This window comes from Oryzias latipes, chromosome 2 (genome assembly GCF_053564925.1).
Source record: "Oryzias latipes strain Hd-rR chromosome 2, Olatipes_Hd-rR_3.1".
Taxonomy (NCBI): Eukaryota; Metazoa; Chordata; class Actinopteri; order Beloniformes; family Adrianichthyidae; genus Oryzias; species Oryzias latipes.
In genome coordinates, this window is record NC_136238.1 from 19,658,691 (window position 1) to 19,680,285 (window position 21,595).

General features: G+C 39.6%; 13 non-coding genes across 13 annotated transcripts; all 13 read right to left on the reverse strand.

Annotated features, from left to right (window-relative positions):
• Positions 1-10,572: 10,572 nt before the first annotated feature.
• Positions 10,573-10,644, reverse strand: trnah-gug (transfer RNA histidin (anticodon GUG)). The gene has a single exon. It is a non-coding gene; the product is annotated as a tRNA-His (tRNA).
• A 509-nt stretch (positions 10,645-11,153) lies between these two features.
• Positions 11,154-11,225, reverse strand: trnah-gug (transfer RNA histidin (anticodon GUG)). The gene has a single exon. It is a non-coding gene; the product is annotated as a tRNA-His (tRNA).
• A 2,266-nt stretch (positions 11,226-13,491) lies between these two features.
• On the reverse strand, positions 13,492-13,563 carry trnah-gug (transfer RNA histidin (anticodon GUG)). Its single transcript has one exon. It is a non-coding gene; the product is annotated as a tRNA-His (tRNA).
• A 1,099-nt stretch (positions 13,564-14,662) lies between these two features.
• Positions 14,663-14,734, reverse strand: trnah-gug (transfer RNA histidin (anticodon GUG)). The gene has a single exon. It is a non-coding gene; the product is annotated as a tRNA-His (tRNA).
• Positions 14,735-15,245: 511 nt separating this feature from the next.
• trnah-gug (transfer RNA histidin (anticodon GUG)) lies at positions 15,246-15,317 on the reverse strand. Its single transcript has one exon. It is a non-coding gene; the product is annotated as a tRNA-His (tRNA).
• A 513-nt stretch (positions 15,318-15,830) lies between these two features.
• trnah-gug (transfer RNA histidin (anticodon GUG)) lies at positions 15,831-15,902 on the reverse strand. Its single transcript has one exon. It is a non-coding gene; the product is annotated as a tRNA-His (tRNA).
• A 514-nt stretch (positions 15,903-16,416) lies between these two features.
• On the reverse strand, positions 16,417-16,488 carry trnah-gug (transfer RNA histidin (anticodon GUG)). Its single transcript has one exon. It is a non-coding gene; the product is annotated as a tRNA-His (tRNA).
• A 514-nt stretch (positions 16,489-17,002) lies between these two features.
• trnah-gug (transfer RNA histidin (anticodon GUG)) lies at positions 17,003-17,074 on the reverse strand. The gene has a single exon. It is a non-coding gene; the product is annotated as a tRNA-His (tRNA).
• Positions 17,075-17,587: 513 nt separating this feature from the next.
• trnah-gug (transfer RNA histidin (anticodon GUG)) lies at positions 17,588-17,659 on the reverse strand. Its single transcript has one exon. It is a non-coding gene; the product is annotated as a tRNA-His (tRNA).
• Positions 17,660-18,758: 1,099 nt separating this feature from the next.
• trnah-gug (transfer RNA histidin (anticodon GUG)) lies at positions 18,759-18,830 on the reverse strand. Its single transcript has one exon. It is a non-coding gene; the product is annotated as a tRNA-His (tRNA).
• Positions 18,831-19,344: 514 nt separating this feature from the next.
• Positions 19,345-19,416, reverse strand: trnah-gug (transfer RNA histidin (anticodon GUG)). The gene has a single exon. It is a non-coding gene; the product is annotated as a tRNA-His (tRNA).
• A 1,099-nt stretch (positions 19,417-20,515) lies between these two features.
• Positions 20,516-20,587, reverse strand: trnah-gug (transfer RNA histidin (anticodon GUG)). Its single transcript has one exon. It is a non-coding gene; the product is annotated as a tRNA-His (tRNA).
• Positions 20,588-21,101: 514 nt separating this feature from the next.
• Positions 21,102-21,173, reverse strand: trnah-gug (transfer RNA histidin (anticodon GUG)). The gene has a single exon. It is a non-coding gene; the product is annotated as a tRNA-His (tRNA).
• Positions 21,174-21,595: the final 422 nt, after the last annotated feature.

Here is a 21,595-nt window from a genome sequence, read left to right on the forward strand (position 1 = left end):
AACTAAATGTCATATTACTCCAATTTAATTAATATTTTTCCATCTTAATGAATTATAATTCTTGAACTCTCATATGTCTAAGTGTGAGCCGGCAGATATGCTCATTTTATAACAATAAAAAGAATGAAACAATATGCACTGAGTGCATACATTAATTTAGGTACTTTCCAACATTGTCATTACAGCAATTGACCGTAGGGGTGCTATATAAACTCATCATCCTCTCACTCATGGTGCAGAGACTTAAGCATAGTAGGACAAAATAACTCAGCAAAACACAGTAAAACAGCTAAACACATTTGGTCAAAAAGCCACACTTAAACCTAAATCCATCCAGACAGGCAAAGGGAATGGTACAATGAGTTGCATCGCTAGAGGAGAAATCACGTGATTCCTCATGGGAGGGGAGCACCGCCATCTTGGTGAGGTCAAGTCACTGCTGCAGTGCATGCATGTGAAAACATTTTTTGCAAAATGCCAGTTCATTGTGCGGGTTTCACCTTCCAAAATCAGAGAAATGAGTCCACGAAAGCACAACATTTGACAGGTAAGGACTATAATTCTTTCCTTTTAATGCTGCAGGGGCTTCATTAATCGTACACATGTTGACATGCATGATGCTGCAGGGCTATTATTAACATGTAGGCATGATGTACGTATAATTTGCTGTCAACATAAATGTAAACTTTAAACTAAGAATAGGCTATTATAGTAATATATATTTATAAATTTCTGACTCAGTGACTGAACTTTTCTTGCAGGTTTCCAATGGATTCAGACTTAAGGAGAAAGTGGGCCTTAGCTATCAAAAGAGCAAACCCAGATGGATCACTGTGGTACCAACTAGTAATACAGTCTGGCTATGTTAAAAACATTTGTGGAAACACATTTTGATAAGACTGGCTAGACTGTTTGCTTGAAACCCAGCACCATACCATCTGAGTAACATTGATGACTCACATGAATCAGTAGGGTAAATCTATTGTTTTTCTTTGTTTTTGTTTTTTTAAAGGGAAAAATCTGTTGCTGACTTGTGGACTTATTATGGATGTATTATTATCATTTATTATTATCGGCCTATTATTGATCTGTTGTTGTAATTTAATATTATTATTGACTTACTATTGATTTATTATTTATTTTTAATTCATCATTATTATTGACTTATTTATATGTTGTTATTAAGTATTATTGACTTATTATTTATATATTGTTAGTATTTGTTATTATTATTGACTTATTGTTGGGCTTTTCTAAATAATTTAAATTACATGTCAAAAAGATCTAAAACTTCGAAATTTCTAAAAATTATTTTTACAAATTCTTTGTAATTTTTATTTATTTATAAGAAGTCCGGCAACAATGCCTTTTTTTATTAAAGTTTGAGCTTTCTCTTATTTAACAGCAACTAATAATGTATATTTATATAAAAATTATATATATATAATATATTTATTTGTATGTATAAATATATAGAAATATGAATATATATAAATTATCTAAAAGCTACTTAGATGCCAACAAAGGCAAGATGGCGTTGCGCTCTGCCACCCTCGGCCAGGCTTCCAAAGTGGAGGTGTCTCCTCTAGCGATATAACTCATTGGAATGGCATCCCACAATATCTTGCGGTGCAGCACCAAAGTTACACCTACTTAATTGAATGGTTTGAATGAAAGTAAAATAAATGTCTGAAAACTATGTTATTTTTAAACTGACTTAACAAAAAAAAAAAGATTTTTAATGATCTAACTGAAACGAATAATTAAGTTAGATCAAAGTGAAAAAGTTTATATCTGCAACATCCAAACATGGTCTTATCATCCTCTCATGGTGGAAAAAGTATTATCTGAGCTTCTTGATCCACTTAATCAACTTCAAATGTACACGCCATGCTCCTTCACCTCTCTGAAAACAAACTAACCTTCAACTAAACCTGCTCCAGACCAGGTTATGTTCAGAGCATGAGTAGCCATGGCAACTTGACATACCCTGAAACATACCTCCATTTCTTAAACCGAAAGCTGAGGTTATCAACTTCCTTAGCCTCAAACTTACCGTGGGAGCTAGCATGCTTTCTGGAATACCCCCTTCGTTTGGAGAAGGTTTGGTTGAAGGTTAGTTGGTTTCAGATACAAGTGAAGCAGCATGGCATGTCCATTTGAAGATGATTTAGTGGATGAAGAAGCTCAGATGATACTTTTTCCAGTGATAAGACCACCCCTCTGTCCGAATTACCACCCCTATATAGTGCACTATATAGTTCGGTAGCCATTTTGTAGGGGTATCTGAATCTACAGATCAGAAATCGTGTGCACTAGAAATTTCCCAGAAGTCTCTACGAAAAACCAGTGTGGATCGATGCTCACTCGATTGGCGAGTATTGTCCAGAATGCACTGCGTTCATACCAGAATGCGGTTGCGCAAGAAAGAGGATTTAAAGAGGACTTAAAAATGTAGGTATATTAAAAAGTATCAAGTATCTGTTGTAAAATATATTTGTAAATATGTAATATTACATTTGTAATACGTTATATTCCTCAATCGACAACCTACATTGTTTTGAAGCTCATCCATTTTGGTTATGCTAAAGCTAACGCGAATTTGCGTCGAAGGCTAAGCTGCGCGCGCAGTCAAGCTCGCTGTTGCAGCGTTGAGTTCCGCCGGAAGCGCTGCGCATAGGCGCCTACCTAGCTACAAAAACAAACGCTGTTGATATTACACCAAATATTAACACATTTTTTAAATGATCGGAGTAAGGGATCATACTTGATCAGATTCGTATTTATTTATCATTAAACTGTAATTGTTGTCATGTTGGGGTAAAGGTTTTGTTGAAAGAGGATAGAGGAGTAGGAAAGACCATGAAGAGACGAAGAGGAGCGACAGGAGAGTCTGTTAAGCTTACTTAAGTTGAAAATATTGTTCAAAAATGTAACGTCGTCGTTGTTTTTGCAATTTGTTTAATAAATGCATGAACAAAAAGGAATTATTTACATGTATTATTTAAATTTGAGCAATTTTTAACAATCTCAAAAGGATTTTCATATAAATATCAAATGTACATATTTACAATTTCATTTTTAGATGTTAATGTTACGGGTCCCGGGTGCGGCGACCACAATAACATAAAGAATTGTGTCTGTAAAAATATAAAACGAGTCTCAGAGCAGAAACGACATGGACACTCTTTCATTCTCCAAATTACTTCATTTTAAATCTTTCAACACATTTACAATTTCAATTCAGTACATGTAATTGTCCAATGTACAATCTGACCCCTAAATTAAGTCTAAATTAAATATCTGACAAGTATCTCACATCAGTAACTACTCTGTTTTTTTAAATACATTACATTTCCATTAAAAACTAAAAAGAATCACATAAGTTTAATTTACTTTAACTTCTGTAGTCAGCACAAACAAAGGAAATACTTCCTTGTTTTGTTACTTTAGCATATTGTTTTAGCTTATAAATGCTGGACATTGCACTTTTAGAAATATAAACTTATCATAATAAAAGAACAATAAATCTGTAAACTTTCATCTCTTTTACAACTGTTAGAAAAATCACTAATGTTTTCTGTTGCTTTTAAACATGTTTAAAGTCACATCAATAATCTTACTAAACTATTAAAACACACACAGTCATGGATCAAACCAGTTTGCACAGTTGCTGTGCCAATACAGGATCATTTAGCGTGAGCTATCAACATCCTGTCTTGTGAATACAAGCTAACACGATAACACCCGCTACTTCCTTTTTATATTTTTTTAACTTATACAAAAAAGTATTATGTGAGTAACAAATCATGCACAAATCCAAATTTATGCACAAATCCTAATTTACGCACGCACAAAGCAAGAATATGCATACACAAATCCTAATTTACGTTGGAGGTTCTGCAGAACTTTAGCCCACTCCTTTGCCGATAGCAGTTTAGCCAATGCTAAGTGCATTAGCCTTTTAGCCGCTGCTGTGTTTCACTCGTATTTATCTGAGCCGCTAAAAAGCACAGCAATTCACAATTTTATATCTTACTGGCAGCAACATGGCACAGAGTTTCTGTTTGGTATCCATCCCAAGTAAAAAGGAAGTAGTTCATGTCTCATAACAACAAAACAAGCTGCCTCTGGCTGCAGTCTTCCTGTTGTCTTGTGTGGCGTGTTACTACTCAAAGAGCCTTTGTGTTCTCTGCTGCCAACTAGCGGTCGGAGGTGAATTGGACAACAAGAGTCAGACACTGAAGGACGCTCAGAAATAATTAAATAAATATCGTCCTTAAAGCATTTTGAATCGATACAAGTATTGCCAAAGGAACTATCGCGATATTTTGGCGAATGGTTTATTCTTACACCCCTACTACACAGGTACCATTTTTGTGTAATTTTTAAAAGCTAAAGGTGATCCAGTTTGTGCAACTGAAAAGTTCATAGCTGATGTAGCACCACAAGGTGAAATAAGGTGCATTTGTTCTGATGATGGCACTGAATTCACAAGTCAAGATTTTAGGCACTTAACCAAAAACAGAATCAGACACAAAAGGTCTGCACCATACTCACCTCATCAAAATGTTAAAGCAGAAAGGGGCTGGCGTACTCTTTTGGAAATGAGCAGATGTTTACTGATGGAAAGCAGTTTGCCAGGTAAGATTTGGAACTATGCGATGCAGACAGCAGCTTATATAAGGAACAGGTGTTACAGCAGACGCACAAAGAAATCAGCGGATGAGATGTTAACAGGAAAGCAACCAAATATTGCAAACATCCATAAATTTGGCTCCAAATGTTTGGCTAACAAAGAAGAAAAAGGGAAGTTTGAGTCAAGATATAGTGAAGGAGTTTTTGTTGGAAATGACAAGTATAGCCCAGCTTACCTGGTCTACTGCCCGAATGAGAGTAAAATCCAGAAGCACAGACTGGTAAAATTCATTAATAAGGCTACAAGTGAAAAAGGAACACAAACAACAGAGCCCTTTTTGGAGTGTGTTGATGGAATGCTTCCAAGAGAAACAAATGATGATGATCCAACAGAGATGGAAAAAGAGATAGGTAAAAATGTTGACACTGACTGGGAGGTTCCTGAAACTCTCCCAGAAGAGGAAGAGCAATTCTGTGTGGGAAAACCCCGAGAGAGAGCTCAAAGAAAGAATCCGATTCAAACCAAAGGGAAACCAGCTTATCTCCAAGACCATGACACTGAATGTAATGACAATCTCCAAAGTGGTTGTAGATTTCTTTTACAGAGCAGTATGTGAAAAGAAAAGATACATAGAGAAAAGATACATCGCAGAAAAGATACATAAATAAAATCTTAGAAAGATTTGGAATGGAAGACTGCAAACCAAGGGAGACCCCTTGTGAACAGTAACTTGTCTATTCTGACAACGGAAAGAAAATGACAGATGTGAGAAAGTACAGGGAAGCAGTAGGAAGCCTAATCTACTTGTCAGCTTCTACTAGGCCGGACCTGAGTTATATTGTGAGCAGACTCTCTCATCATTTTGGAGATTCTACAGAAGAATACTGGAACAATGTTAAACATGTTCTCAGGTATCTTAAAGGTGCTCAGGAAAAGGAGTTCTGCTTTAACAAAAACTCCAGGTTTATTGTGATGCTGACTGGGCATCCAATGAAAAGGATGGGCACAGTGTTTCAGGATACTGTGTGAGTCTGAGTGAGAAAAGCTCACTCATTTCTTGGAAAACAAAAAGACAGCCCACGGTGGCACTCAACATGTGAAGGAGAATACATATCTCTTGCAGCAGCTTTACAAGAAGTCATTTATTTAGAGCAGTTATTCACTGGCCTAGATGGATGCAGCTATGCAAAGACTGAAGTGTTTGAAGACAATCAAAGCACCATAGCTCTGGCTAAAAATCCTGCTAACAGACAAAGGTGCAAGCACACTGATATCAAATACCATTTCATCAGATAGATCGTGACAAGTGGTAAAGTTCTGTTGAACTACTGTCCAACTGATAAAAAAACAGCCAGTGTAAAAACGAAGCCAGCACCAAAGCTGAAATTACAAGGGTTTTCCCAGAATTTGTTTGGTGTTTAATGTGTTAATGTGAAACTGATAAAGTGAATCAAAATGTAACACAGTGAGCTAAGTTCAAGTGGGGGTGTTAAGATATTAAGATTAAAGTGTTATGGTAAAGTTAGAGACTATGTTTATGTATGTGTTCATACAAGGTGCTTTACGGTAAGCTGTTGACAGCGATGTCTGTGATTCTGCAGCAGAGCATGTGAAATGTTCAGTGTATATGCCGGACTCTCTGATCCGAGGAGCATGTTCTACATCTTTCCAGTGCGAATAAATCTGCCTGTTATGCACAAAATAGAAAGTGGCTCTATGTTTCTTCAACACGCAAAGAGGACACGGAAGCAGACACCATTCCCTCCATCCCTCTACACGGCCATGGGAAAAATACCTGTAATTAACTTCGACCTGAGGTGGACAAGGAGAACACCCCATGCCGATACCACGAAGCATGCAGGTATTTCCACAGGAGGATGGATCTGAAAACGGTAGTGCATTAGCCAAAATAAGGTCTGGAACCACCTGTGTCCCTCAAAATGCGCACTGAGCGCTCATCCGTGCGTTTGCCGCTCAGCGAGACAAGACCTTCAAGTAGAACAGGTTTAAAGCAGGAGGCTGGATGTTTTTTAAGGCAAGGCGAGTTTATTTGTATAGCAAAATTCGTACACAAAGAAATTCAAGGTGCTTCACAAAACAGAAAAAATGCATTAAAATCACAATACATCATAGAAATAATCAACGTAAAATTTACTTTAAAAGAAAAGAAAGAATTTGAAAATTGATTTAAAAATAAAGGAAGGAAAGGAAAGAAAAGTGCAGATAGGACCTTTCAGTCATATGCACGGCTAAACAGAAATGTTTTAAGTCTAGATTTGAACATGAACACAGAAGAGGCCTGTCTTACGACTTCAGAGAGACTGTTCCAGATTTTAGCTGCAGAATATTGAAACGCTGATTTTACCTTTACCTGACTTTAAGATGACTCCTACCCCTTTTGGACAAGGACCCTGTTGGGCGTGTTCAGCTTTATTTTGCAGGAGAATGCAGTCAGCGATGACATGTCCAGTTTTGTGACAGTAAAAAACATTTGCGTGTTTCTCTGGATGCACTTGACTTATTCTCAGGTGGTTGTTTGGCACAGGGAAGGAGGTTTTGTGAGTTAATACATACTCTGGCTGACGTCACAGAGTTAACCTTCTGCTCATTCAGGTAGACCACAAAACCTTCGGGCAAACTTTGTTTGAACTCTTCCAACAACATAAGTTCCCAAAGAGAAACAAAATCATCAGCTTTAGATGCTGAACACCATTTATCAAAGAGAATGCTCTTTTCGCGAACAAACTCCACATGAGTTTGTGACAGACTTTTTCTCTGCTGTCTCTGAACCTTTGGCGAAAAGCTTCAGGCACGAGTTCACATGCCCGCAAACGAGCCTTTTTAACCAAATCATAATTTAGTAAATCCTCAAAAGGGAGCGACGCTACAACCTCTTGGGCCTTTCCACTCAAGTTGCAGTGGAGCAACAAAGGCCACATTTCACGGGGCCACTTCAAAGTACCAGCGATTCTTTCAAATTATGCGAAATTATGAACCAACCTCCGCTTCCATGAAAGCGCGAACGACACAAATCAATTTACTGAGGTCCAGTGAGCTAGTGGGTAAACCGGAAAAGGGTCTGTCTGTATCGTCACCGGGGTTTACAGGAATGTGAGCTTTTGCCTCCAGCTCCAGCTGTCTGATCCTGCCAGCTGTCTCGGCTTCGATCTCCATCCATTTGATCTCCAGCTGCATCTGGCGGGTTTGCGCCTTTTCCTACGCTTCCAGCTGCAGATGGGCGAGCCGAACTTTCAGTCGGGCCTCATCCCGTGACCCACCGCTGCCTGGAGAGAACGGATCATATCGAGGGAGGCAGAAAGGTGGTTTTCCCTGATTGAGCCTCTCAGAGCTCTCTCTGACAGGGGCTCCTAGCGCGGGAGGTGTCTCCGCATGCACGCAGCCACCCACACTCGGGGGCACAGCAGTCACGCTCGCGGCTATCTCTCCCTGAGGCGCCGTCCGCGGACAACACAGGCACATCAGTGACAGCGACAGGCAAACACACCACACCAATTTTCACCAAGCTACTCACCAGCAGATCCTTCAGATCGTGTTTGAGGATGGGTTTGGGGAAATTTGACTTTTTGAGCTAAATGAAGTGAAAAGTTTAACCACTTCTGATTGGTCAGACTGATGACGTAAGATTAAGCCTCCAAGAATGATTGGTAGAGACAGTTAAAGCTTCAGCTCTGTTTTCGGAAATGTCAGTTTGTGTATCCAACAGAGTAATAAAATACTTGGGATTTCAAACATGAATAACTCCAATTTTCTAGAGTAAAAGTGTCTGGAAATGACAGTCTCAGTAGCGAACATAGTCCTGAAGAGACTAAAAGGAACAGTTGGCCTGGATTATGGCAAAATATTAAACTGCAGTGTCTCAAACGTAGCATCTTTGTCAGAAAAAGACGCTCAGCACTTGTGAAAATGTTAAATATTGAGGATTTCAAACATAAATAACTCAAATTTTCTACAGTAAAAGTGCCTGGAAATGATTTTCTGAGTAGCCAACATTGTCCTGAAGAGAATTAAAGGAGCAACTGGCCTGGATTATGGTAAAGTATTTTTCTACAGTGTCTCAAACATGGCATCTTTGTCATAAGATGGTATGTTGTGACAAATACCAAACAGTTTTGGACATTTAGATCAAGTCTACACTTCTATATTTCATTATGAAGTGTTTGCACTGATTCTCAAAAATCCTACATCATAACATGTCCACATGTGAAAAATAAGTTAAATTTACAATTAAAATAAAATGAATGGGCTATATGGTTGGGAGTATGTTCATACACACCTAAACTTATCTCAGCCTTTTTCATAATCATTCTTCATTTGATTAATATAAGAAGAGTGTGTATTTTTTCCCTTAATCATTCATTTGGCTTTTCAGTGTTGTAAAGTTATTTTGAAAACCGGAAAGGGATTTCAGCCACGGTCGCTCAGTTCCCGTAAAGCTGAGAATGCGAGAGCACTGAAACTTCAGGAGCGGCTCATTTGACACCGCAGATCTGACTGACGGCTGGCTTGACGGCAGTGTGCTCTCTGAAAGACAAGTTTAATGTAAGTTCCAGTACTTCATGCCATTGTGGAAGAGTTTCCCAACAGACTGAATAAATATGTTAGGCATGTGTAGCACAGACTGCCCAATTCTGGCATCTTGGATGTACTTTTGTTCCACAAAGACAGGGTTTGGCAGTTTTAATGAAGTTAAGGATGAAAGGTCTAAGCCTGCAAAGAACTACATTTTTGGTTTATCTGGACCTTTTGCTGTGACCCGGATACGAACCAGGGTATTTGCGGCCACAACGCAGAGTACTACCCACTATACGATCACAGCTGACAAGTGCCAGCGGTAATAATTCTAGTCTTTGTTGCTCTCCATGACTTTTTGGTCAGACCACTGTTGGAAAAACCATGGAAAATCTTTATGACACACACATCTTTCAAAAGAAAAATTCCAAAGACTATCTTTTATTTAGTTTGGTAAGGGCTCACAACTGCATTTCTATACAGCACCAGGAGTAACGTATGCTGTGAGGGAACCGTTATTACTCACTCTGCCCTTGGACTTGTAGTAGGAAATACACATTGAAGTACTCATTGTTTAGTGTACATGAATGAATGCACAATAATTACAGTTTAATGTAAGTTCCAGTAACTCATGTCGTTGTGGAAGAGTTTCCCAACAGACTGAATAAAGATGTTAGGCATGTGTAGCACAGACTGCCCAATTCTGGCATCTTGGATGTACTTTTGGGCCACAAAGAGAATGTTTGGCAGTTTTAAACAAGTTAGGGATGAAAGGTCTAAGCTTACAAGGAATTTCATTTTTGATTTATCTGAACCTTTTCCTGTGACCCGGATTCGAACCGGGGTTGCTGCGGCCACAACGCAGAGTACTAACCACTATACGATCACAGCTGAGAAGTGCCAGTGGTCATAGTTCTAGTCTTTGTTGCTCTCCATGACTTTTTGGTCAGACCACAGTTGGAAAAACCATGGAAAATCTTTATGACACACATACATCTTTCACAAGAAAAATTCTAAAGACTATCTTTTATTAAGTTTGGTAAGGGCTCACAACTGCATTTTTGTACAGCAACAGGAGTAATGTATGCCGTGAGGGAACCGTTATTACTCACTCTGCCCTTGGACTTGTAGTAGGAAATACACATTGAAGTTGTCATTGTTTAGTGTAGATGAATGAACCCAAAATAATTAGTTTAATGTAAGTTCCAGTACCTCATGTCGTTGTAGAAGAGTTTCCCAACAGACTGAATAAATATGTTAGGCATGTGTAGCACAGACTGCCCAATTCTGGCATCTTGGATGTACTTTTGGTCCACAAAGAGAGTGTTTGGCAGTTATAAAGAAGTTAAGGATGAAAGGTCTAAGCCTGCAAAGAATTACATTTTTGGTTTATCTGTACCTTTTGCTGTGACCCGGATTCGAACCGGGGTTGCTGCGGCCACAACGCAGAGTACTAACCACTATACGATCACAGCTGAGAACTGCCAGTGGTCATAGTTCTAGTCTTTGTTGCTCTCCATGACTTTTTGGTTAGACCACAGTTGGAAAAACCATGGAAAATCTTTATGACACACATACATCTTTCACAAGAAAATTCCAAAAACAATCTTTTATTAAGTTTGGTAAGGGCTCAAAACTGCATTTCTGTACAGCACCAGGAGTAACGTATGCTGTGAGGGAACCATTATTACTCACTCTGCCCTTGGACTTGTGGTAGAAAATACACATTGAAGTACTCATTGTTTAGTGTACATGAATGAATGCACAATAATTACAGTTTAATGTAAGTTCCAGTACCTCATGCCGTTGTGGAAGTTTCCCAACAGACTGAATAAAGATGTTAGGCATGTGTAGCACAGTGCCCAATTCTGGCATCTTTGATGTACTTTTGGTCCACAAAGAGAATGTTTGACAGTTTTAAAGAAGTTAAGGATGAAAGGTCTAAGCCTGCAAAGAACTGCATTTTTGGTTTATCTGTACCTTTTGCTGTGACCCGGATTCGAACCGGGGTTGCTGCGGCCACAACGCAGAGTACTAACCACTATACGATCACAGCAGAGTCGTGCCAGTGGTCATAGTTCTAGTCTTTGTTGCTCTCCATGACTTTTTGGTTAACCCACAGTTAGAAAAACCATGGAAAATCTTTATGACACACATACATCTTTCACAAGAAAATTCCAAAAACAATCTTTTATTAAGTTTGTTGAGGGCTCAAAACTGCATTTCTGTACAGCACCAGGAGTAATGTATGCCGTGAGGGAACCGTTATTACTCACTCTGCCCTTGGACTTGTGGTAGGAAATACACATTGAAGTACTCATTGTTTAGTGTACATGAATGAATGCACAATAATTACAGTTTAATGTAAGTTCCAGTACCTCATGCCATTGTGGAAGAGTTTCCCAACAGACTGAATAAATATGTTAGGCATGTGTAGCACAGACTGCCCAATTCTGGCATCTTGGATGTACTTTTGTTCCACAAAGACAGGGTTTGGCAGTTTTAATGAAGTTAAGGATGAAAGGTCTAAGCCTGCAAAGAACTACATTTTTGGTTTATCTGGACCTTTTGCTGTGACCCGGATACGAACCAGGGCATTTGCGGCCACAACGCAGAGTACTACCCACTATACGATCACAGCTGACAAGTGCCAGCGGTAATAATTCTAGTCTTTGTTGCTCTCCATGACTTTTTGGTCAGACCACTGTTGGAAAAACCATGGAAAATCTTTATGACACACACATCTTTCAAAAGAAAAATTCCAAAGACTATCTTTTATTTAGTTTGGTAAGGGCTCACAACTGCATTTCTGTACAGCACCAGCAGTAACGTATGCTGTGAGGGAACCATTAATACTCACTCTGCCCTTGGACTTGAAGTAGGAAATACACATTGAAGTACTCATTGTTTAGTGTACATGAATGAATGCACAATAATTACAGTTTAATGTAAGTTCCAGTACCTCATGTCGTTGTGGAAGAGTTTCCCAACAGACTGAATAAAGATGTTAGGCATGTGTAGCACAGACTGCCCAATTCTGGCATCTTGGATGTACTTTTGGGCCACAAAGAGAATGTTTGGCAGTTTTAAACAAGTTAGGGATGAAAGGTCTAAGCCTGCAAAGAACTACATTTTTGGTTTATCTGGACCTTTTGCTGTGACCCGGATACGAACCGGGGTTGCTGCGGCCACAACGCAGAGTACTAACCACTATACGATCACAGCTGAGAACTGCCAGTGGTCATAGTTCTAGTCTTTGTTGCTCTCCATGACTTTTTGGTTAGCCCACAGTTAGAAAAACCATGGAAAATCTTTATGACACACATACATCTTTCACAAGAAAATTCCAAAAACAATCTTTTATTAAGTTTGGTAAGGGCTCACAACTGCATTTCTGTACAGCACCAGGAGTAATGTATGCCGTGAGGGAACCGTTATTACTCACTCTGCCCTTGGACTTGTGGTAGGAAACACACATTGAAGTACTAATTGTTAAGTGTACATGAATGAATGCACAATAATTACAGTTTAATGAAAGTTCCAGTACCTCATGCCGTTGTAGAAAAGTTTCCCAACAGACTGAACAAAGATGTTAGGCATGTGTTGCACAGACTGCCCAATTATGGCATCTTGGATGTACTTTTGGTCCCCAAAGAGAATGTTTTACAGTTTTAAAGAAGTTAAGGATAAAAGGTCTAAGCCTGAAAAGAACTGCATTTTTGGTTTATCTGTACCTTTTGCTGTGACCGGGATTCGACCCGGGGTTGCTGCGGCCACAACGCAGAGTACTAACCACTATACGATCACAGCTGAGAAGTGCCAGTGGTCATAGTTCTAGTCTTTGTTGCTCTCCATGACTTTTTGGTCAGACCACTGTTTATAAAACCATGGAAAATCTTTATGACACATACATATTTCACAAGAAAATTCCAAAAACAATCTTTTATTAAGTTTGGTAAGGGCTCAAAACTGCATTTCTGTACAGCACCAGGAGTAACGTATGCCGTGAGGGAACCGTTATTACTCACTCTGCCCTTGGACTTGTGGTAGGAAATACACATTGAAGTACTCATTGTTTAGTGTACATGAATGAATGCACAATAATTACAGTTTAATGTAAGTTCCAGTACCTCAAGCCGTTGTGGAATAGTTTCCCAACAGACTGAATAAAGATGTTAGGCCCTTTATAGCACAGACTGCCCAATTCTGGCATCTTGGATGTACTTTTGTTCCACAAAGAGTGTGTTTGGCAGTTTTAAAAAAGGTAAGGATGAAAGGTCTAAGCCTGCAAAGAACTGCATTTTCGGTTTATCTGTACCTTCTGCTGTGACCCGGATTCGAACCGGGGTTGCTGCGGCCACAACGCAGAGTACTAACCACTATACGATCACAGCTGAGAAGTGCCAGTGGTCATAGTTCTAGTCTTTGTTGCTCTCCATGACTTTTTGGTTAGCCCACAGTTAGAAAAACCATGGAAAATCTTTATGACACACATACATCTTTCACAAGAAAATTCCAAAAACAATCTTTTATTAAGTTTGGTAAGGGCTCACAACTGCATTTCTGTACAGCACCAGGAGTAATGTATGCCGTGAGGGAACCGTTATTACTCACTCTGCCCTTGGACTTGTGGTAGGAAACACACATTGAAGTACTAATTGTTAAGTGTACATGAATGAATGCACAATAATTACAGTTTAATGAAAGTTCCAGTACCTCATGCCGTTGTAGAAAAGTTTCCCAACAGACTGAATAAACATGTTAGGCATGTGTAGCACAGACTGCCCAATTATGGCATCTTTGATGTACTTTTGGTGCACAAAGACAGTGTTTGGCAGTATTAATGAAGTTAAGGATGAAAGGTCTAAGCCTGCAAAGAAATACATTTTTGCTTTATCTGTACCTTTTGCTGTGACCCAGATTCGAACCGGGGTTGCTGCGGCCACAACGCAGAGTACTAACCACTATACGATCACAGCTGAGAAGTGCTAGTGGTCATAGTTCTAGTCTTTGTTGCTCTCCATGACTTTTTGGTTAGACCACAGTTGGAAAAACCATGGAAATTCTTTATGACACACATACATCTTTCACAAGAAAAATTCCAAAAACTGTCTTTTATTAAGTTTGGTAAGGGCTCACAACTGCATTTCTGTACAGCACCAGGAGTAACGTATGCTGTGAGGGAACCGTTATTACTCACTCTGCCCTTGGACTTGTAGTAGGAAATACACATTGAAGTACTCATTGTTTAGTGTTCATGAATGAATCCACAATAATTACAGTTTAATGTAAGTTCCAGTACTTCATGTCGTTGTGGAAGAGTTTCCCAACAGACTGAATAAAGATGTTAGGCATGTGTAGCACAGACTGCCCAATTCTGGCATCTTGGATGTACTTTTGGTCCACAAAGAGAATGTTTGACAGTTTTAAAGAAGCTAAGGATTTAAGGTCTAAGCCTGCAAAGAACTACATTTTTGGTTTATCTGTACCTTTTGCTGTGACCCGGATTCGAACCGGGGTTGCTGCGGCCACAACGCAGAGTACTAACCACTATACGATCACAGCTGAGAAGTGCCAGTGGTCATAGTTCTAGTCTTTGTTGCTCTCCATGACTTTTTGGTCAGACCACTGTTGGAAAAACCATGGAAAATCTTTATGACACATACATATTTCACAAGAAAATTCCAAAAACAATCTTTTATTAAGTTTGGTAAGGGCTCACAACTGCATTTCTGTACAGCACCAGGAGTAACGTATGCTGTGAGGGAACCATTAATACTCACTCTGCCCTTGGACTTGTGGTAGGAAATAGACATTGAAGAACTCATTGTTTAGTGTACATGAATGAATGCACAATAATTACAGTTCAATGAAAGTTCCAGTACCTCATGCCGTTGTAGAAGAGTTTCCCAACAGACTGAATAAAGATGTTAGGCATGTGTAGCACGGACTGCCCAATTATGGCATCTTTGATGTACTTTTGGTGCACAAAGACAGTGTTTGGCAGTATTAATGAAGTTAAGGATGAAAGGTCTAAGCCTGCAAAGAACTACATTTTTGGTTTATCTGTACCTTTTGCTGTGACCCGGATTCGAACCGGGGTTGCTGCGGCCACAACGCAGAGTACTAACCACTATACGATCACAGCTGAGAAGTGCCAGTGGTCATAGTTCTAGTCTTTGTTGCTCTCCATGACTTTTTGGTTAGCCCACAGTTAGAAAAACCATGGTAAATCTTTATGACACACATACATCTTTCACAAGAAAATTCCAAAAACAATCTTTTATTAAGTTTGGTAAGGGCTCAAAACTGCATTTCTTTACAGCACCAGGAGTAATGTATGCTGTGAGGGAACCGTTATTACTCACTCTGCCCTTGGACTTGTGGTAGGAAATAGACATTGAAGAACTCATTGTTTAGTGTACATGAATGAATGCACAATAATTACAGTTTAATGAAAGTTCCAGTACCTCATGCCGTTGTAGAAGAGTTTCCCAACAGACTGAATAAAGATGTTAGGCATGTGTAGCACAGACTGCCCAATTATGGCATCTTTGATGTACTTTTGGTGCTCAAAGACAGTGTTTGGCAGTATTAATGAAGTTAAGGATGAAAGGTCTAAGCCTGCAAAGAACTACATTTTTGGTTTATTTGTACCTTTTGCTGTGACCCGGATTCGAACCGGGGTTGCTGCGGCCACAACGCAGAGTACTAACCACTATACGATCACAGCTGAGAAGTGCCAGTGGTCATAGTTCTAGTCTTTGTTGCTCTCCATGACTTTTTGGTGTGACCACTGTTGGAAAAACCATGGAAAATCTTTATGACACACATACATCTTTCACAAGAAAAATTCCAAAAACTATCTTTTATTAAGTTTGGTAAGGGCTCACAACTGCATTTCTGTACAGCACCAGGAGTAACGTATGCCGTGAGGGAACCGTTATTACTCACTCTGCCCTTGGACTTGTGGTAGGAAATACACATTGAAGTACTCATTGTTTAGTGTACATGAATGAATGCACAATAATTACAGTTTAATGTAAGTTCCAGTACCTCAAGCCGTTGTGGAATAGTTTCCCAACAGACTGAATAAAGATTTTAGGCATGTGTAGCACAGACTGCCCAATTCTGGCATCTTGGATGTACTTTTGGTCCACAAAGAGAATGTTTGACACTTTTAAAGAAGTTAAGGATGAAAGGTCTAAGCCTGCAAAGAACTGCATTTTTGGTTTATCTGGACCTTTTGCTGTGACCCGGATTCGAACCGGGGTTGCTGCGGCCACAACGCAGAGTACTAACCACTATACGATCACAGCTGAGTCGTGCTGGTGGTCATAGTTCTAGTCTTTGTTGCTCTCCATGACTTTTTGGTTAGACCACAGTTGGAAAAACCATGAAAAATCATTATGACACACATACATCTTTCACAAGAGAAATTCCAAAAACTGTCTTTTATTAAGTTTGGTAAGGGCTCACAACTGCATTTCTGTACAGCACCAGGAGTAACGTATGCTGTGAGGGAACCGTTATTACTCACTCTGCCCTTGGACTTGTGGTAGGAAATACACATTGAAGTACTCATTGTTTAGTGTTCATGAATGTATCCACAATAATTACAGTTTAATGTAAGTTCCAGTACTTCATGTTGTTGTGGAAGAGTTTCCCAACAGACTGAATAAAGATGTTAGGCATGTGTAGCACAGACTGCCCAATTCTGGCATCTTGGATGTACTTTTGGTCCACAAAGAGAATGTTTGACAGTTTTAAAGAAGTTAAGGATTAAAGGTCTAAGCCTGCAAAGAACTGCATTTTTGGTTTATCTGTACCTTTTGCTGTGACCCGGATTCGAACCGGGGTTGCTGCGGCCACAACGCAGAGTACTAACCACTATACGATCACAGCTGAGAAGTGCCAGTGGTCATAGTTCTAGTCTTTGTTGCTCTCCATGACTTTTTGGTTAGCCCACAGTTAGAAAAACCATGGTAAATCTTTATGACACACATACATCTTTCACAAGAAAATTCCAAAAACAATCTTTTATTAAGTTTGGTAAGGGCTCACAACTGCATTTCTGTACAGCTCCAGGTGTAATGTATGCCGTGAGGGAACCGTTATTACTCACTCTGCCCTTGGACTTGTGGTAGGAAATACACATTGAAGTACTCATTGTTTAGTGTTCATGAATGTATCCACAATAATTACAGTTTAATGTAAGTTCCAGTACTTCATGTTGTTGTGGAAGAGTTTCCCAACAGACTGAATAAAGATGTTAGGCATGTGTAGCACAGACTGCCCAATTCTGGCATCTTGGATGTACTTTTGGTCCACAAAGAGAATGTTTGACAGTTTTAAAGAAGTTAAGGATGAAAGGTCTAAGCCTGCAAAGAACTGCATTTTTGGTTTATCTGTACCTTTTGCTGTGACCCGGATTCGAACCGGGGTTGCTGCGGCCACAACGCAGAGTACTAACCACTACACGATCACAGCTGAGAAGTGCCAGTGGTCATATTTCTAGTCTTTGTTGCTCTCCATGACTTTTTGGTTAGCCCACAGTTAGAAAAACCATGGTAAATCTTTATGACACACATACCTCTTTCACGAGAAAATTCCAAAAAATGTCTTTTATTAAGTTTGGTAAGGGCTCACAACTGCATTTCTGTACAGCACCAGGAGTAACGTCTGCTGTGAGGGAACCGTTATTACTCACTCTGCCCTTGGACTTGTAGTAGGAAATACACATTGAAGTACTCATTGTTTAGTGTTCATGAATGAATCCACAATAATTACAGTTTAATGTAAGTTCCAGTACTTCATGTTGTTGTGGAAGAGTTTCCCAACAGACTGAATAAAGATGTTAGGCATGTGTAGCACAGACTGCCCAATTCTGGCATCTTGGATGTACTTTTGGTCCACAAAGAGAATGTTTGACAGTTTTAAAGAAGTTAAGGATGAAAGGTCTAAGCCTGCAAAGAACTGCATTTTTGGTTTATCTTTACCTTTTGCTGTGACCCGGATTCGAACCGGGGTATTTGCAGCCACAACGCAGAGTACTTATCACTATATGATCTCAGCTGAGTCGTGCCAGTGGTCATAGTTCTAGTCTTTGTTGCTCTCCTTGACTTTTTGGTTAGCCTACTGTTGGAAAAACCATGGAAATTCTTTATGACACACATACATCTTTCTCAAGTAAAATTCCAAAAACTATCTTTTATTAAGTTTGGTAAGGGCTCACAACTGCATTTCTGTACAGCACCAGGAGTAACGTATGCTGTGAGGGAACCATTAATACTCACTCTGCCCTTGGACTTGTGGTAGGAAATAGACATTGAAGAACTCATTGTTTAGTGTACATGAATGAATGCACAATAATTACAGTTTAATGAAAGTTCCAGTACCTCATGCCGTTGTAGAAGAGTTTCCCAACAGACTGAATAAAGATGTTAGGCATGTGTAGCACAGACTGCCCAATTATGGCATCTTTGATGTACTTTTGGTGCACAAAGACAGTGTTTGGCAGTATTAATGAAGTTAAGGATGAAAGGTCTAAGCCTGCAAAGAACTACATTTTTGGTTTATTTGTACCTTTTGCTGTGACCCGGATTCGAACCGGGGTTGCTGCGGCCACAACGCAGAGTACTAACCACTATACGATCACAGCGCAGAAGTGCCAGTGGTCATAGTTCTAGTCTTTGTTGCTCTCCATGACTTTTTGGTTAGACCACAGTTGGAAAAACCATGGAAAATCATTATGACACATATACATCTTTCGCAAGAGAAATTCCAAAAACTGTCTTTTATTAAGTTTGGTAAGGGCTCACAACTGCATTTCTGTACAGCACCAGGAGTAACGTATGCTGTGAGGGAACCATTAATACTCACTCTGCCCTTGGACTTGTAGTAGGAAATACACATTGAAGTACTCATTGTTTAGTGTTCATGAATGAAACCACAATAATTACAGTTTAATGTAAGTTCCAGTACTTCATGTTGTTGTGGAAGAGTTTCCCAACAGACTGAATAAAGATGTTAGGCATGTGTAGCACAGACTGCCCAATTCTGGCATCTTGGATGTACTTTTGGTCCACAAAGAGAATGTTTGACAGTTTTAAAGATGTTAAGGATGAAAGGTCTAAGCCTGCAAAGAACTGCATTTTTGGTTTATCTGTACCTTTTGCTGTGACCCGGATTTGAACCGGGGTTGCTGCGGCCACAACGCAGAGTACTGACCACTATACGATCACAGCTGAGAAGTGCCAGTGGTCATAGTTCTAGTCTTTGTTGCTCTCCATGACTTTTTGGTTAGCCCACAGTTAGAAAGACCATGGTCAATCTTTATGACACACATACATCTTTCACAAGAAAATTCCAAAAACAGTCTTTTATTAAGTTTGGTAAGGGCTCAAAACTGCATTTCTGTACAGCACCAGGAGTAATGTATGCCGTAAGGGAACCGTTATTACTCACTCTGCCCTTGGACTTGTGGTAGGAAATACACATTGAAGTACTCATTGTTTAGTGTACATAAATGAATGCACAATAATTACTGTTTAATGTAAGTTCCAGTACCTCAAGCCGTTGTGGAAGAGTTTCCCAACAGACTGAATAAAGATGTTAGGCATGTGTAGCACAGACTGCCCAATTCTGGCATCTTGGATGTACTTTTGATCCACAAAGAGAATGTTTGACAGTTTTAAAGATGTTAAGGATGAAAGGTCTAAGCCTGCAAAGAACTACATTTTTGGTTTATCTGGACCTTTTGCTGTGACCCGGATACGAAGCAGGGTTTTTGCGGCCACAACGCAGAGTACTAACCACTATACGATCACAGCTGAGAAGTGCCAGTGGTCATAGTTCTAGTCTTTGTTGCTCTCCATGACTTTTTGGTTAGACCACAGTTAGAAAAACCATGGAAAATCATTATGACACACATACATCTTTCACAAGAGAAATTCCAAAAACTGTCTTTTATTAAGTTTGGTAAGGGCTCACAACGGCATTTCTGTACAGCACCAGGAGTAACGTATGCTGTGAGGGAACCTTTATTACTCACTCTGCCCTTGGACTTGTAGTAGGAAATACACATTGAAGTACTCATTGTTTAGTGTTCATGAATGAAACCACAATAATTACAGTTTAATGTAAGTTCCAGTACTTCATGTTGTTGTGGAAGAGTTTCCCAACAGACTGAATAAAGATGTTAGGCATGTGTAGCACAGACTGCCCAATTCTGGCATCTTGGATGTACTTTTGGTCCACAAAGAGAATGTTTGACAGTTTTAAAGAAGTTAAGGATGAAAGGTCTAAGCCTGCAAAGAACTGCATTTTTGGTTTATCTGTACCTTTTGCTGTGACCCGGATTCGAACCGGGGTTGCTGCGGCCACAACGCAGAGTACTAACCACTATACGATCACAGCTGAGAAGTGCCAGTGGTCATAGTTTTAGTCTTTGTTGCTCTCCATGACTTTTTGGTCAGACCACAGTTGGAAAAACCATGGAAATTCTTTATGACACACATACATCTTTCACAAGAAAAATTCCAAAAACTATCTTTTATTAAGTTTGGTAAGGGCTCACAACTGCATTTCTGTACAGCACCAGGAGTAATGTATGCTGTGAGGGAACCGTTATTACTCACTCTGCCCTTGGACTTGTGGTAGGAAATACACATTGAAGTACTCATTGTTTAGTGTACATGAATGAATGCACAATAATTACAGTTTAATGAAAGTTCCAGTACCTAATGCCGTTGTAGAACAGTTTCCCCACAGACTGAATAAAGATGTTAGGCATGTGTAGCACAGACTGCCCAATTATGGCATCTTTGATGTACTTTTGGTCCACAAAGACAGTGTTTGGCAGTATTAATGAAGTTAAGGATGAAAGGTCTAAGCCTGCAAAGAACTGCATTTTTGGTTTATCTGTACCTTTTGCTGTGACCCGGATTCGAACCGGGGTTGCTGCGGCCACAACGCAGAGTACTAACCACTATACGATCACAGCTGAGAAGTGCCAGTGGTCATAGTTCTAGTCTTTGTTGCTCTCCATGACTTTTTGGTTAGCCCACAGTTAGAAAGACCATGGTAAATCTTTATGACACACATACATCTTTCACAAGAAAATTCCAAAAACAATCTTTTATTAAGTTTGGTAGGGGCTCAAAACTGCATTTCTGTACAGCACCAGGAGTAATGTATGCCGTGAGGGAACCGTTATTACTCACTCTGCCCTTGGACTTGTGGTAGGAAATACACATTGAAGTACTCATTGTTTAGTGTACATGAATGAATGCACAATAATTACAGTTTAATGTAAGTTCCAGTACCTCAAGCCGTTGTGGAATAGTTTCCCAACAGACTGAATAAAGATGTTAGGCATGTGTAGCACAGACTGCCCAATTCTGGCATCTTGGATGTACTTTTGTT